This window comes from Capsicum annuum, unplaced genomic scaffold (genome assembly GCF_002878395.1).
Source record: "Capsicum annuum cultivar UCD-10X-F1 unplaced genomic scaffold, UCD10Xv1.1 ctg1490, whole genome shotgun sequence".
Classification (NCBI taxonomy): domain Eukaryota; kingdom Viridiplantae; phylum Streptophyta; class Magnoliopsida; order Solanales; family Solanaceae; genus Capsicum; species Capsicum annuum.
In genome coordinates this window covers 410,416-426,569 of record NW_025820315.1, presented here as the reverse complement: position 1 = coordinate 426,569, position 16,154 = coordinate 410,416, and positions in this window count along the sequence as shown.

Sequence of the window (16,154 nt, the reverse complement as noted above, 5' to 3'; positions counted from 1 at the left end):
CTTTCCAATGAAATTGGTTTCATCCAATTTTTCTATTGGAGCAAAAAATTATGGTCGATCTACTTCAGCCTATCAAAAGGGAATTTTTGGGTCAACTTTAAACGATTATAACTCCTCGTACATAATGATCTGGGTGAGATACTATATATCAACGGAAAGATATGAGAGTCCTCTTTCTAATGAAATTGGTTTCATCCAATTTGAATATCGGAGTAAAACAATATGGTTGATCTACTTCGGACTATTAAAACAGTCCACCAAAGGATAGATTCGAGAATTATTTGATTTTTAGGGGCGTTTTGATCATTTCCCCTCACCCAAAATCTGTCCAAACCCTATATTAAAGCCTATTAGAACCATTATATGTTATATTTCATTAAATTCCCCCAAAAATAAAACCCTAAGCTCCTACATCCAACTTCAAGAACCTCCAAAGTTCACCATTAATTCTGCAAATTTATTCAAGATTCCAAGTTCCTAGTTCAAGAACTCTAAGAACCATCATTCAAAGGCACGACTAACATCTCCAAAATGAGTATCGATCTAGAGTTCATCATTCAATGTATGTGGGGTTTTTTCAACAATAACTCTCTTTTGTTCTTGTGCCCAAAAGTAATTTTCTTTACAAAGGCATAATTTTTATTTGATTTTTACGAATTTGAAGCATGAACTCATATCTTATGATGATTATTATAAAATCTTGATGGTTATGATTTTGAATGATGAATTTACATGTGTGGAGATATAAAGTATGAATCTTAAACAATATTTATCATGATTTTGATATTTGGATCGTGAATCCCTATTGAAAATTGTGTTTTTTTTTAGAAAGTGTGCGTTATAAGCACGTTGATGTTGAATATTTGAGATATTTTGAATGATTTGACCTTTTGGTCTTAATGGAGTTGTTTTGAACTCGAGTGTGAAAGAAATCCACAACGTGGTTGATTTTGATAGATGGGAAGTATGATGGCTCCCGATGTATATTTATATATTACTAAAATTGTTTTGTTATGGATTGTCTTTAAAATGATCTGAGCTAATTCTAGGAGAAATCTTTAGCATCGAGTGGGAGGTATAAAGTGACCTTTCTTCCCTAGAACTACGTGCCCTAGTAGGAGTGAGCCTAAGGCTGATTTATATAGTGATCACTAGTTTGTGTGGATTTGATATCGATAGTCCTACTCTGATGGCAAGGATAGGATGGTTCTCCCCAACGTGGGTTGTACGTTGGACTCCATGTATCTCACATGGTTTATGTCGGTTATAGGATCTCCCAGTGTATGTGTGTTTCCTTGTGTCTATGGTGAATGGTGAAGTGATTTGAAAGTGGAATTGTGAAAGTTATTCTTTCAAAAGATTTAAATGATATTTACATTATGAGAATTAATATTCTTGATGAACTGAAAGTGATTGACAAATTATATGATAACTCACATGTGTAATTGTACTTATTTCATCCTCTCATGATTATGATGATTTTCTTCGGGCTATGTGAGTCTTTCATACATCTTGCATATTTCTTATAAATATTTATGATGATGATGTTTATACAACTGCATACACCCCCATATACTCGGTTCCTTTCCATGGTACTGACCCACATCTTCGGATGTGGGCTGCATTTTCTCAGAATGTAGGTTCAGGTGCTCAGTTTCAGGTTCGACAGTGATTCTTTGGGCACGCTGTTCTACATCCTCTGTTGTCGTGAGTCCTCATATTTCGAGGACGTGATGTCTGATGTTGGTTCCACGGAATTGTTTACATTTGATAACTGAATATGAGTCAGTTGGGGCATGTCTCAATGGCTTGCTGGTTTTATTGATTTTCTTAGAGGCTTGTCAGACTAGTATAGATATTGGGAGTTGGCTAATAAGTCGTATTTTGTTATCTTTCTGAAATTCTTTTATTCTTGGATGATGATTATTCTATTGATATTTAAGGGTTATTTATAAAAACCCCGTTAATTTGTGTTGAATTGAATGAAAATGGCTTAAAGGGTTAGCTTGGGGCTACTCGTAGCCTCAAGCATCGTATGACGCTCTCGGACCCGTTTTTCGGGGTGTTACAAACTTGGTATCAGAGCCTAAGGTTTTAAGGTGTCCTAGGGTGTCTGACAAGCCGTGTTAAGTAGAGTCTTGATCATCGGTGTGTAGCGCACCACATCTATGAGCAAGAGGCTATAAGACGTTTTAGGAAAAAATGTGATTCTTTCTTTCAGAAGTCTATCGTACTTAAAGTGTCTCTCTCTACTATTGATTCGTGCTCTCCTCTTTCAGAAATATGTCTCCACGTCGAACGAGAGAAAATAATAATGGTCAGCAACCTCAACCCGCTGACCCATTAAATAAAAACGTGTCTCATGCAGAATTTTAGGCCGCCTTTCAGGCGCTGGCCTAAGCTGTTATTGCAAATGTTCAGGCCAACCCGGCCCTGGCTCCACAGCTGCAGGGAGGTGATTCAGCTTTTTCCAGGATCCGTGACTTCATGCGGATGAATCCGCCAGAATTTTATAGGTCCAAGTCTGATGAGGATCCACAATTATTTTTAGAGGAGATGCGAAAGATTACTCAGGTGATGCATGTATCTGAGGAACATAGTGTGGAGTTGGCTGCGTATAGGTTGAAAGACCTTGCTTATGATTGGGTTGTTGCTTGGAGGAAAGGTAGAGGTGAGGGAGCTGTCCCTACAACTTGGCAAGAGTTCCAGGATGCATTCCTGGATAAGTTTTTCCTTTTGGAGATGAGGGAGGCGAAGGTGGAAGAGTTTATGAACCTATGATAGGGCTCTATGACTGTTAGGGAGTACTGCCTAAAGTTCAATTAGTTGGCCAAGTATGCTCCTGACTTAGTGGCTGATAATCGGGCTAGTATAAGTAAGTTTGTGACTAGAGTGTCTAGTTATGTGGTTAAGGAGTGTAGGTCTACTATGCTAAATAGTGAGATGAATCTTTCTAGGTTGATGACTCATACCTAATAGATTGAGGCAGACAAGATTAAGGAGAGAGATAGAATAAGAGGGAATAAGAGAGCTAGGTTCGAGCAGCACGGACAGGGTCAGACTAGATCACAGGAAGGGAGTCACCCTCAGTATCAGCATCGTTCATCTATGCCAGCACTGTTATCTGCTAGTGCTCTTGTGCCTAGAGGTAGGCAGGAGCAAGGTAATAGGTCATATGTATCCAGGTCCCAGTACAGTGCTGGCAGTAAGCCAAATCGTCCCCTTGTCCTAAGTGTGGTAGGGCTCATTCGGGTGAGTGTTGGGGTGAGAAGAGGGGTTGTTTCTGGTGTGGTGACATAGGTCACAGAGTTAGAGATTGTCCACAGGATGGAAAAGAACGTCATGACTATTGCCCTCAGACCCAGACTCAGACTGTTAGTGCTCCAGTTTCAGCGAATCGCCTAGCCCCAGCTCAGGGCGCCTCTTCTACCAATGCTGGCGGGCAGCTCCAGAATAGATTCTATGCTTTACCGTCCCGCCAGGAATAAGAGAAATCTCCCGATGTTGTTACTGGTATGCTTCGTATATTTCAATTTGATGTGTATGCTTTGTTGGATCCTGGATCCAATTTCTCATATGTTATACCATTGATTTCTGTGAATTTTGAAATGAGTCCTGAGATTATTCCTGAGCCTATCCTAGTTTCTATCCCAGTGGATGATTCAATTGTTGCCCAGAAAGTGTATAAAAAGTGTCCTGTTACCGTTCTTCATAGAGTCTTGTTGGCTGATCTGATTGAGTTAGACATGGTAGATTTTGATGTGATTCTGGGTATGGACTGGCTGTATTCTTCTTATGCCTCTATTGATTGTCGGACCCGAGTGGTCAAGTTTCAGTTTTCGGGTGCATCCGTGTTTGAGTGGTCTGGGAATTTTGTGTCACCCAAGAGTCATTTTATCTCTTACCTCAAAGCTAGAAAGTTTATTTCCAAGGGGTATATTTACCATTTGGTTAGAGTCAAAGACACTAAGTCTGAGACTCCAACTCTCCAGTCTGTTAACGTCGTCAATGAGTTTTTTGATGTCTTTTCGGATGATCTCCTAGGGATACCTCCTGATAGAGAGATAGAGTTTGGGATTGATCTTCTTCCCGATACTTAGCCCATTTTTATTCCTCCTTACCGTATGGCCCCTGCAGAACTTAAGGAATTGAAAGAGCAACTCAAAGATCTACTAGATAAGGGTTTCATAAGGCCCAGTGTTTCTCCTTGGGGTGCTCCTGTGTTGTTTGTGAGAAAGAAAGTTGGCTCTTTTCATATGTGCATTGATTATCGCCAATTGAATAAAGTCACCGTAAAAAATAAGTACCCCTTTTCCGAGAATAAATGATTTGTTTGACCAATTACAAGGTGCAAGTTATTTCTCAAAGATAGACCTTCGTTCCGGCTATCATCAACTCAAAGTTAGGGAGTGTGACATCCCGAAAACTGTTTTCTAAACTCGTTATGGCCATTTTGAGTTTCTTGTTATGTCTTTCGGGTTAACTAATGCCCCAGCAGCTTTCATGGACCTCATGAATTGAGTGTTCAGACCATATCTGGATATGTTTGTCATAGTGTTCATTAATGATATACTGGTGTACTCCCGTAGTGAGGATGAACATTCTGATCATCTCCGAACTGTCTTGCAAACCTTTAGAGATCACAAGTTGTTTGCCAAGTTCAGTAAGTGTGAGTTTTGGCTAAGGTCAGTTGCTTTTCTGGGTCATATCATTTCTTTCGAGGGTATTAGAGTTGATCCCAAAAAGATTGAAGCTATTAGAAATTAGCCTAGACCTATTTCTCCAATTGATATCCAAAGTTTCTTAGGTTTAGCTGGCTATTACCGTCGTTTTGTTGAGGGTTTCTCCTCTATAGCATCTCCTATGACTCGGTTGACCCAAAAGAAAGTGAAGTTTTTGTGGTCCGAAACTTGTGAGAAGAGTTTTCAGGAGTTGAAAACTCGACTCACTTTAGCCCCTATTTTAACTTTGTCTGATGGTGTTGATGGTTTTGTGGTGTACTGTGATGCTTTGAGATTTGGGTTGGCTTGTGTATTGATGTAGAAGGGTAAGGTGATAGCTTATGCTTCTAGACAATTGAAACCCCATGAGAAAAACTACCCCACCTATGACCTTGAGTTGGCTGCTGTTGTGTTTGCTTTGAAAATCTGGAGACACTATTTTTATGGTGTCCATGTTGATGTTTTCACTGATCATAAGAGTCTGCAGTATGTGTTTACCCAGAGAGAATTGAATCTTAGGTAGAGACGATGGTTAGAATTGTTAAAGAACTATGATATGAGTGTGCTGTACCATCTAGGCAAGGCCAATGTTATGGCGGATGCCCTAAGTAGAGTGTCCATGGGTAGTGTTTCGCATGTGGTAGAAGGTAAGAAAAAGTTGGCTCGTGATGTACATCATTTTGCTAGATTGGGGGTTAGGTTGTTTAACTCTGCTGAAGGTAGTATAGGGGTTCAGAGTAGTTTCGAATCCTCCTTGGTTTCGGAAGTGAAGGAAAAGCAATACTTAGATGCTAGTTTGGTCAGACTGAAGGAGTCAGCCAAGGACCAAAAAGTAGACGTTTTCTCCCAAGGGGGAGGGGAAATGGTGTGTTGAGATTACAGGGTAGATTGTGTGTCCCGAATGTTGATGATTTTAGACAGAAGATTATGGCTGAAGCGCACGGGGTGCGATATTCTATTCATCCTGGTGCCACCAAGATGTACCAAGACTTGCGGAAAATCTATTGGTGGAGTGGCATGAAGAAAGATATAGCAACATTTATAGCTAAGTGTACAACATTCCAATAGGTTAAGGTTGAACACCAAAGACCTTGTGGTATGATTCAAGAGTTTAGTATTCCCTCCTAGAAGTGGGAAGAGATAAATATGGACTTCGTGATTGGTTTACCTCCTTCCCGACGCCATCATGATTCCATTTGGGTTGTGGTTGATAGGTTGACTAAGTCTACTCATTTCTTGCCTGTTCATACTTCATATACTACTGAGGATTATGCTAGATTGTATATCCGAGAGCTAGTCAGACTGTATGGAGTTACCTTGTCTATCATTTCGAATAGGGGTACTCAGTTTACTTCGTAATTTTGGAAAGCTTTTCAGAAGGTTCTTCGTACCCAAGTGCTTTTGAGTTCTGCTTTTCATCCGCAGACCAATGGTCAGGCTGAGCGGACCATCCAGACCTTAGAGGATATGTTGAGAGCTTGTGCACTTGACTTTAAGGGAAGTTGGGATGATCACTTACCGTTGATAGAGTTTGCTTACAATAACAGTTTCCACTCTAGTATTGGCATGGGTCCGTTTGAAATCTTATATGGGAGGAAGTGTAGATCACCCATAGGTTGGTTCGAGGTGGGTGAAACGGCTGTGAGTGGTCATGATTCGGTATTTGAGTCTATGAAAAAAGTTAAGTTGATTAGGGAAAGGTTGAAAACTGCGCAAAGTAGTCAGAAGTCATATGCGGATGTTAGAAGGAGAGACCTTGAGTTTGAAGTTGGTGACCTAGTATATCTGAAAATTTCACCCATGAGGGGGGTGAAGAGATTCGGAAAGAAAGGGAAGCTTAGTCCCCGTTATGTTGGTCCTTACAAAATTCTTAGTCGTGTTGGTAAGGTAGCTTATGAGGTCGAGTTGCCTTCTGAGTTGTCCTCTGTTCATCTAATATTCCATGTCTCCATGCTTAGAAAGCATATTAGCAATGCTGTGGTAGTGGATTCCTTGTGAGTGCTGATATTCAAGAAAATCTTTCTTTTGATGAGATTACTGTTGAGATTCTTGATTTCAGTGTCCGAAGACTAAGGAACAAAAAAGTTCCCTTGTTCAAGGTGTTGTGGCGAAACCAATCGGTTGAGGGTGCAACTTGGGAAGCTGAGGCAGATATGCGATTCAAATGCCCGCACCTATTTTTTGCGAACTCCGATCAAGCCGAAGGTACCGTTCTTTCTTAAATCATGCACTTTTGATAAAAGTTGCAATAGTTTAGCTGTCATTTATTATGTGTTCAGCTATAGTTTCTTGAATTTATGCATTCTATGTTGCATTCGGAGTGAGAAACGATGTGGTGATGAGTCTAATGAATGGTTTCAGTTGTATGCTCTATTCCCTATCTAATCGTGGCATGTCTAGCGTCATTCGAGGACGAATGTTTCCAAGGGGGGATGATGTAATACCCCGAGAAATTTTTTGTTGAAATTTTGTGCGTAAACGTGTTGGGTTCTATCTTCTAGAGTGAATTATAAATTATTCATGCGGAATGTCTTAGATTATGACCCACCATTGCGTAGAGTATCAAATAAGCTTTCCAACGATATGTGGATCATCCAAAACGGGCGCCCGAGCGACGAGTTATGAACATTTCGATCGAACCGTGAATAGTAGTGAACAGTAAAACGTGCAGGAAAAAGTACTGAGGCCTGGCGTATTTTTGCTCTAATTTTAAATGATCATAACTCCTTGTACATAATGATCTGGGTGATCTACTATATATCAACGGAAATCTCTACGAGTCTTCTTTCTAATGAAATTGGTTTTATCCAATTTGTCTATCGAAGCAAAAAGTTATGGTCGATCTACTTCAGCCTACCAAAAACGAATTTTTGGATCAACTTCAAATGATCATAACTCCTCGTACACAATGATCTGGGTGAGATACTATATATCAACGGAAAGATATGAGAGTCCTCTTTCTAATGAAATTGGTTTCATCCAATTTGGATATCGGAGTAAAACATTATGGTTGATCTACTTCAGACTATCAAAACAGTCCACCAAAGGATAGATTCAAGAATTATTTGATTTTTAGGGGCATTTTGGTCATTCCCCCTCACCAAAAATCCGTCCAAACCCTATCTTAAAGCCTATTAGAACCATTATATGTTATATTTCATCAAATTTCCCTCAAAAAGAAAACTCTAAGCTCTTACATCCAACTTCAAGAACCTCCAAAGTTCACCATTAATTCTGCAAATTTAATCAAGATTCCAAGTTCCTAGTTCAAGAACTCTAAGAGCCATCATTCAAAGGCACGATTAACATCTCCAAAACGAGTATCGATCTAGAGTTCATCATTCAAGGTATGTGGGGTTTTTTCAACAAGAACTCTCTTTCGTTCTTGTGCCCAAAAGTAATTTTCTTTACAAAGGCATGATTTTTATTTGATTTTTACGAATTTGAAGCATAAAACTATATCTTATGATGATTATTATAAAATCTTGATGGTTATGATTTTGAAAGATGAATTTACATGTGTGGAGATATAAAGCATGAATCTTGAATGATATTTATCATGATTTTGATATTTGGGTCGTGAATCCCCATTGAAAATTGTATTTTTTTGAGAAAGTGTGTGTTATAAGCATGTTGATGTTGAATATTTGAGATATTTTGAATGATTTAACCTTTTGGTCTTAATGGAATTGTTTTGAACTCGAGTGTGAAAGAAATCCACAACGTGGTTGATTTTGATAGATGGGAAGCATGATGGCTCTCGATGTATATTTATATATTACTAAAATTATTTTGTTGTGGATTGTCTTTGAAATGATCTGATCTAAGTTCGGGAGAAATCTTTAGCACCGAGTGGGAGGTATAAAGTGACCTTACTTCCCTAGAACTACGTGCCCTCGTAGGAGTGAGCCTGAGGCTAATTTATATAGTGATCACTAATTTGTGTGGATTTTATATCGATAGTCCTACTCCGATGGCAAGGATAGGACGGCTCTCCCCAACGTGGGTTGTATGTTGGACTCCATGTAGCTCACATGGTTTATGTCGGCTATAGGATCTCCCAGTGTGTGTGTGTTTTCTTGTGTCTATGGTGAATGGTGAAGTGATTTGAAAGTGGAATTGTGAAAGTTATTCTTTCGAAAGATTTAAATGATATTTACATTATGAGAATTGATATTCTTGATGAACTGAAAGTGATTGACAAATTATATGATGACTTACATATGTTATTGTACTTATTTCATCCTCTCATGATTATGATGATTTTCTTCGGGCTATGTAAGTCTTTCATACATCCTGCATGTTTCTTATAAATATTTATGATGATGATGATGTTTATACAACTTCATATACCCCCATATACTCGATTCCTTTCCATTGTACTGGCCCACATCTTTGGATGTGGGCTGCATTTTCTCAGAATATAGGTTCAGGTGCTCAGTTTTAGGTTTGACAGTGATTCTTCGGGCACGCTGTTCTACATCCTCTGTTGTGGTGAGTCCTCATATTCCGAGGACATGACGTCTGATGTTGGTTTCACAAAATTATTTACATTTGATAACTGAGTATGAGTCAGTTGGGGCATGTCTCAATGGCTCACTGGTTTTATTGATTTTTTTAGAGGCTTGTCAGACTAGTATAGATATTGGGAGTTGACTAATAAGTCGTATTTTGTTATCTTTCTGAAATTCTTTTATTCTTGGATGATGATTACTCTGTTGATATTTGAGGGTTATTTATGAAAACTCCGTTGATTTGTGTTGAACTAAATGAAAATAGCTCAAAGGGTTAGCTTGGGGCTACTCGTAGCCTCAAGCACCGTGTGATGCTTCGTGACCCATTTTCTGGGGCGTTACAAATCTTGAGTTAGCTGTTGTTGTGTTTGCCTTGAAAATCTGGAGGTACTATATTTATGAGGTGCATGTTGATATGTTTACAGACCATAAAAACTTGCAATATATATTTTCAGAAAGAGAGTTAAATCTCCGCCAGAGAAGGTGGTTTGAATTGTTAAAAGACTACGACATGAGTATTTTGTATCATCCAAGCAAGGCCAATGTGTGGCAGACACACTTAGTAGACTATCTATGGGTAGAATTGCTCATGTGGAGAGTGATAAGAAAGAATTAGTTTGGGAAGTTCATCGGTTGGTTAGATTGTGTGCGGTTGGTTGACTCAGCTGAGGGAAACATTTGGGTTCAGAGTAGTTCAAAATCTTTCTTAGTTTCCAAAGTGAAAAAGAAACAAGATAATGGCTCCAGTTTAGTTAAGTTGAAGGAGTCAGTTAAAGATCAGAAGGTAAAGGTTTTCTCCCAAGGGGGAGATGGTGTATTGATATACCAGAGTAGACTATGTGTGCCATGCGTTGATGATTTGAGGTAGCAAATTATAGTATAAGTGCATGGTGCACGTTACTTTATTCATCCAGAAGCCACTAAGATGTACTGTAATTTACAGAAAATCTATTGGTAGATTGGTATGAATAAAGATATCACAGAATTTATGTCCAAGTGTGCCATTTGTCAACAGGTTAAAGTAGAGCACCAAAGGCCTGGTGGTACCTTGCAAGAGTTTAGTATTCCCACTTAGAAATGGAAAGAGGTGAATATGGACTTTGTGATAGGGTTACCTTGTTTGCGTCGGCAGCATGATTCGATTTGGGTCATTGTAAATAGATTGACCAAATCAGCCCATTTCTTAACAGTTTGCACGTCCTACTCAGCCGAAGATTATGCTAAGCTGTATATTAGAGAGTTGGTCTGATTGCACGGAATCCCTCTTTCCATTATTTCTGATAGGGGTACACAGTTACCTCTCACTTTTGGAAAGCCTTTCAGAAGGGTCTTGGTACCCAAGTTCACCTCTGTTCAGCTTTTCACCCTCAAACGGATGGTCAAGCAGAAAGGACCATTCATACCCTTGAGGATATTTTGAGGACATGTGTTCTTGACTTCAAACGTAGTTGGGATGATCACTTTCCGTTGATTGAATTTTCCTACAATAATAGTTACCATTCTAGCATTCAGATAGCCTTATTTAAGGCTCTCTCTAGGAGAAGGTGTAGATTACCCATCGATTGGTTTGAAGTGGGTAAGGCCGCTTTGATAGGGCCAGATGTGGTGTTTAAAGCCATGGAGAAAGTCCAATTGATTCGAGAGCGGTTGAAAATAGCCCAGATTCATTAGAAATCCTATGTAGATGTGAGGAGAAGGGATCTCGAGTTTGAGGTGGATGACTTAGTTTACTTGAAGGTTTCACCCATGAAAGGGGTGAAGAGATTTGGCTAAAAGGGGAAGCTTAGTCCCCGATATGTAGGCCCTTTCAGAATAATAAGTCGTGTTGGGAAGGTAGCATATGAGCTTAAATTGCCCGAAGACTTGACATCTGTTCATCCAGTGTTTTATGTCTCCATGTTAAAGAAATGCATTGGTGATCCAGCTATTGTAGTACCTAGAAAGCTCAGATATTCAAGATAGACTTTCATACGAAGAACTTCCAGTTGATATCATTGATCACTAGATTAGTAGACTAAGGAACAAAGAAGTTCCCTTAGTCAAAGTTCTTTGGCGAAATCATTCTGTTGAGGGCACCACTTAGGAAGCGGAAGCAGACATGTGAGACAAGTAACCTAATCTTTTCTCCGCAGGTCCAGACTCAGTTTAAGGTAACAAGTTTCCTCAGATTACCTCTTTTCCATTCTCTGTTCTAGCTCTATATAGTTATTTTCATGATAATTCGTGAATTCACAGATCAATTTAGTCATGCAGTCATATTTTGAGTCATGCAAAGTTTAAAACGTAATCTCAGACCCTCAGTATTCTCAGTTTAGCAAATCTCATTCGAGGACGAATGTTCCCAAGGGAGAGATATTGTAATACCCTGTACACTTCTAAGCTAAAAAATGAACTGTTGTTCCTATGTGTGAAACCTCTAATCCCATAATTCATATTTAAGTGCATGTCTTATGATCATTAACCTAGTGAGAAGAGAGCTTATGATGTATAAAACATGTTCATAAGAGTCACTTAAGTAATGCGAGCTAGGAACTTTTGAATCGACCAAGTTTTGGTGTTTGATTTCACAAAGGTCATTTTTGAACAAGTATAACTATATGTATATGTGAAATTTGGTAGATTAAGACCCACCAAATTGTACATAATTGAGTTAGCTTTCCAATGATACCAATTTCTCCTTAACCCGATACCCGAGCGAAAAGTTATGGCCTTGCAAAGGGGTATGTGTCTCCTAACAATCACAAACGTTCATTGGAAAAGGTTTGTCACAGGGCGTGCGACGCAAACCTTAAGGTTTTCCATAGGTTGTACAACGTAAACCTTAAGGTTTACCATAGGTTGTGCGGCACAAACCTTATGGCCAAGCGGCGTAGACACTTTATTTTTGAGTTATTTAGAGGGCAACTAAGTCATTTGACACTTGATAAATGTCCCTAAACATAAATACATGAAATTAATAGCTCCTAAACATATTTTAACCCTAGTAACATCATCAGTTCATCATCTAAAACACAATAGGAGAAAGAAAACTAGGGTTTGCACAATTAAGTTTAAAGGTCCAATGTTTTTGCAATTTCGTCGTCATCAAGGTATGTGGGGTTATGAACAAGGATACTTCTTTCATACTTGTGATCAAAACTAGTTTTTAAAGTCGAATTTACATGATTTTCAATTTAGGTTTCATACCCAATTATCATTATTTGAAAATTATGATGTTACAAGTGATTTAAATGTTGAATTGCATATCTATTTTCAAATCTTTATGCGTGTGATATGATTTTACAGATTTCCAATTGAGTTTTAAGCATGATATTGTGATTCTTGATTTAAGTATCTTGATATTGTTGAAGTATTTCAAGAAGTATATTGAGCATGACGTTTTGCTATGAATTTGCACTAGTTTAAAGCATGGATTTTAAGCCCTAAGTCAAAGTATTGATATTTCAAGAAGATTATGATTTTAAGCCTCTTTTATAAGTTGTTTACCAAGATTTAAGAAAGAAATTGATCTTTTGATCCTAAGCTAAGATAAGGAATCCACATTGTCTATACAGTTTAAGATTTTAAGAAAAATAAGCGTAATTGATTTTTATTATAAAGCTTTGAGTTGTTTTAAGGTGGATTTCCTAAAGTTCAGAGCATAAGTATGAGAGTAGTATTTAGCACTAAGTTGGGTATAATTCCAAGGTCTAATGCCCCAAAACTATGAGCCACCATAGGTTTAAGCGCCCTTAGTGGGCTAAGTTAGTGATCACTTTAGATAAGGTTCTATTCCAATGGGAAGGGTAGAACAACTCTTCCCAATGTGGGTAAGACGTTGGACTCCATGAAGGCTCACATGGTTTATGTCGGTTAGAAAAAAATCCCAATAGAAAGAGTAAAAGTACAACTTTTAGAACTAAGTGTTATGAATCACAAAGATTTTCTATACTCTACATATTCATGTTTTATCATTTCGTAGTATATGTCTTATTCGAGCCAAGGTGAGTCATTTACACTTAGCATGCATCTTTTGAAAGAATTTGCTTAAATATTGCATTGTTATTTTAGCATTCAACCTCATATGCTCAGTACATTTCAAGAGTACTGATCCACATATACGTCTATGTGTTGCATTGTTTAATAATATAGGTACAGGTGCTCAGTTCCAGCAGCGCGATTGACCACGAGCATCTCCATATACATCCAGACAGTTGGTGAGTCCTCATAGTTGGAGGATCTATTTATTCAGACTTTTAGTTTTATGCAATATCTGATCAGTTGTTTTTAGTTTGTTTCGAGTCAGCTGAGGGTCTATCCCAGTGACTCTCTAGTTAGTTGAAGTAGTGGCTTGTCAGACTATTAGCTACAATTCAGATTTTCAGTGTTGGTTGCTTAGACTTTTAAGTTAAGAACTCACAGATGTTATATTCATTTAAACTCAGTCCAGTTAAGATAGTAAATTCAATATTTCATATGCCTAAGTTATCTTTATTATGAGCTTCAGAATTTGTAGAAGGCTCAAAGAGTTAGCTTGGGGCTACTTGTAGTCCTGAGTACCGTGTGACCTCTCGGGACCCATTTTTGGGGCAGTATAAGATCCCTCTAGACTCTAATCAAGAAGGATCCCTCTAGACTCAAATTAAGATGAGACTCTCGACCAAGCAATTACATAAATTCAACTTTTAGCCAAAATCAACACGAGTCATATAAAAAACTCTAGGCGTCTCAAAGAAGTCATTCAATTCATTACACGTGCTTTGACTTTCAAAACCAACTTGTATCATGTAATCATATATAACACCTAGCAAGAACATCTTTAGTTTTTTCCTAATTACAAATAGTTTAAAATTACTTTGACAATCAAAAAGGATACTAGGTTTAAAGAGTTTCCCCTTGGAAAGGAACCAGAAGAAAAAACAAGGGGTGGGTGAAGTGTGCTTCTACTAAACAAACACAACAAACACTGAAAATAAACAAAGATTAAATATTTTTGTATTTTTTTTTAAATTAGTCAAAAACAAGAAAATAAATCAAAATAAAAATTCTACAACTCACTTCACCCTAAACAAATCGAAAGATTCTCCACCCCTCACTTAAAAACATACTTTGTCCCAAAAGTATAAATCAAACATTAAGGATTAGGAATATTCCTTGAGGCCTCTAGGACGGGCTAGTAGCATCTCATCCATCTCCTTAGCTCAGATCTCCGATACTCAGATTTTTCTTACCTGTTAACACAAAACAAAAATAAAGCCTAAAGTGATACTAAAGCAAAATTAAAAATAACTATCTTAACTTGGGTTGCCTCCCAAGCAGCGCCTGATTTATTATTGCAAAACGACTAAACTGATAACTTTTAACCACAGTCTCTCATCCTTTTCCTCCCACTTGGAGCGGATCTTCTTATTTTTTTCTGACCTCTTGAGTGCTTACTCTCAAGGTCTACAACTCTTTCTACATTTGCCTTTTCAGACTCCCTTCCAAGTTTCTCAATTTTAGGCTTAATTGTTAATATGGGAAACTTCATGAGAGAGTCTAAAGAGATAATTGGAAGTTTACACTTCTTCACTCCACACTCACCCACTTCCATATCTATGATCAAACATAAATCTTTATAGTGTAAGGGTGTATTTAGTGCTTTGTATGTGACCACCTCTCCGTCATTCAATCTCATTTTGAGGGTGCCCTCTCTCACATACTTTACTGCTCCTCCACTAGCCAAGAATGAACATTCTAATATGTTTGGTACCATGTCATCTGCCTCATAATCAAGAATAATAAAGTCATCAGGAATAATAAACTTATTAACCTTAATGAGAACATTCTATATAATTTCTCCGAGAATTACTCTTATCAAGTACGTCATTTGGAGCACAACTGAATAGTTAGTTTTCCCAATCCCAGAGTTTTAAATAAGAAAGTGCATCAAATTTATGGTTTCCCCTAAATCACTCAAAGCATGGACCATATTACTTTCGCCAATTTATATGAAGAGGGTGAAACTCCCAGGGTCCTTAAGCTTTTTGGGCATCTTGCTCATCACCACAGAATGGGACTCTTCCATAAGTACTACCAGCTTAATGTTACCAAACTTCGTCTTTTTTGTCACCACATATTTCAAGTACGTAACATACTTCATCATTTCCTGCAAAATATCTAATAAATGAAAATTTAAGTGAATCTCTCTAAATGCATCAAAGAATTTCTTAAAACAAGTACCCTCTTTGGCTTTCTTAAGTTTTTGAGGAAATGGTGGTGGTGGTATCTCTTATGTTTGATCTGCTGCCTTTTTTGGGTACTCAGATTTCCCCAAATTTTTAGCTTCTTTGGATGCCATTTGCTTCTCATCTACTTAAGGTATGATCAACTTTGCTTTCACATCATGATTTTTCTTTGAAGGTCTGTCAATCAAGTATCTACCACTCCTCAAGGTGATTGCCATCACTTGCTTTGAATTTTTTGTATCACTAGGCAAACCCCCTTAAGGACTGAAATTTCATGCATGAGCTAACTGGCCCAATTGTGTCTCTAAATTCTTTTGAGCTAATTGCTGATTTTTTATTTTTACAGTCATTTGTTCATGGTTAGCTAGAATTTTTTTCAAAGTCTCTTATATATTGATGGATTGAGTGTTGTTTTGAATACCTTACTTTTGGTGATATTGCTGAGGTTGAGCCTGATTAGTTCCCCATAAGTAGTTGGGTTGACTCTGGCAGTTGCGGTTGTAGGAATTATCGTAATTTGAATTTCCCTTTTGTGCATTGCCCATAAAATTTATTGACTCTGGATTTAATCCACATAAGTCTATAGAATGGACACTACCTCCACAAATTTCACACCGAGTCTAAATCTCCTGATTGCATTAACTTGGGCCTAAGGTTGATTCACACTCAACTTGTTGAACTCATCATTATTTAATTCTGAAAAAAGGCCAACT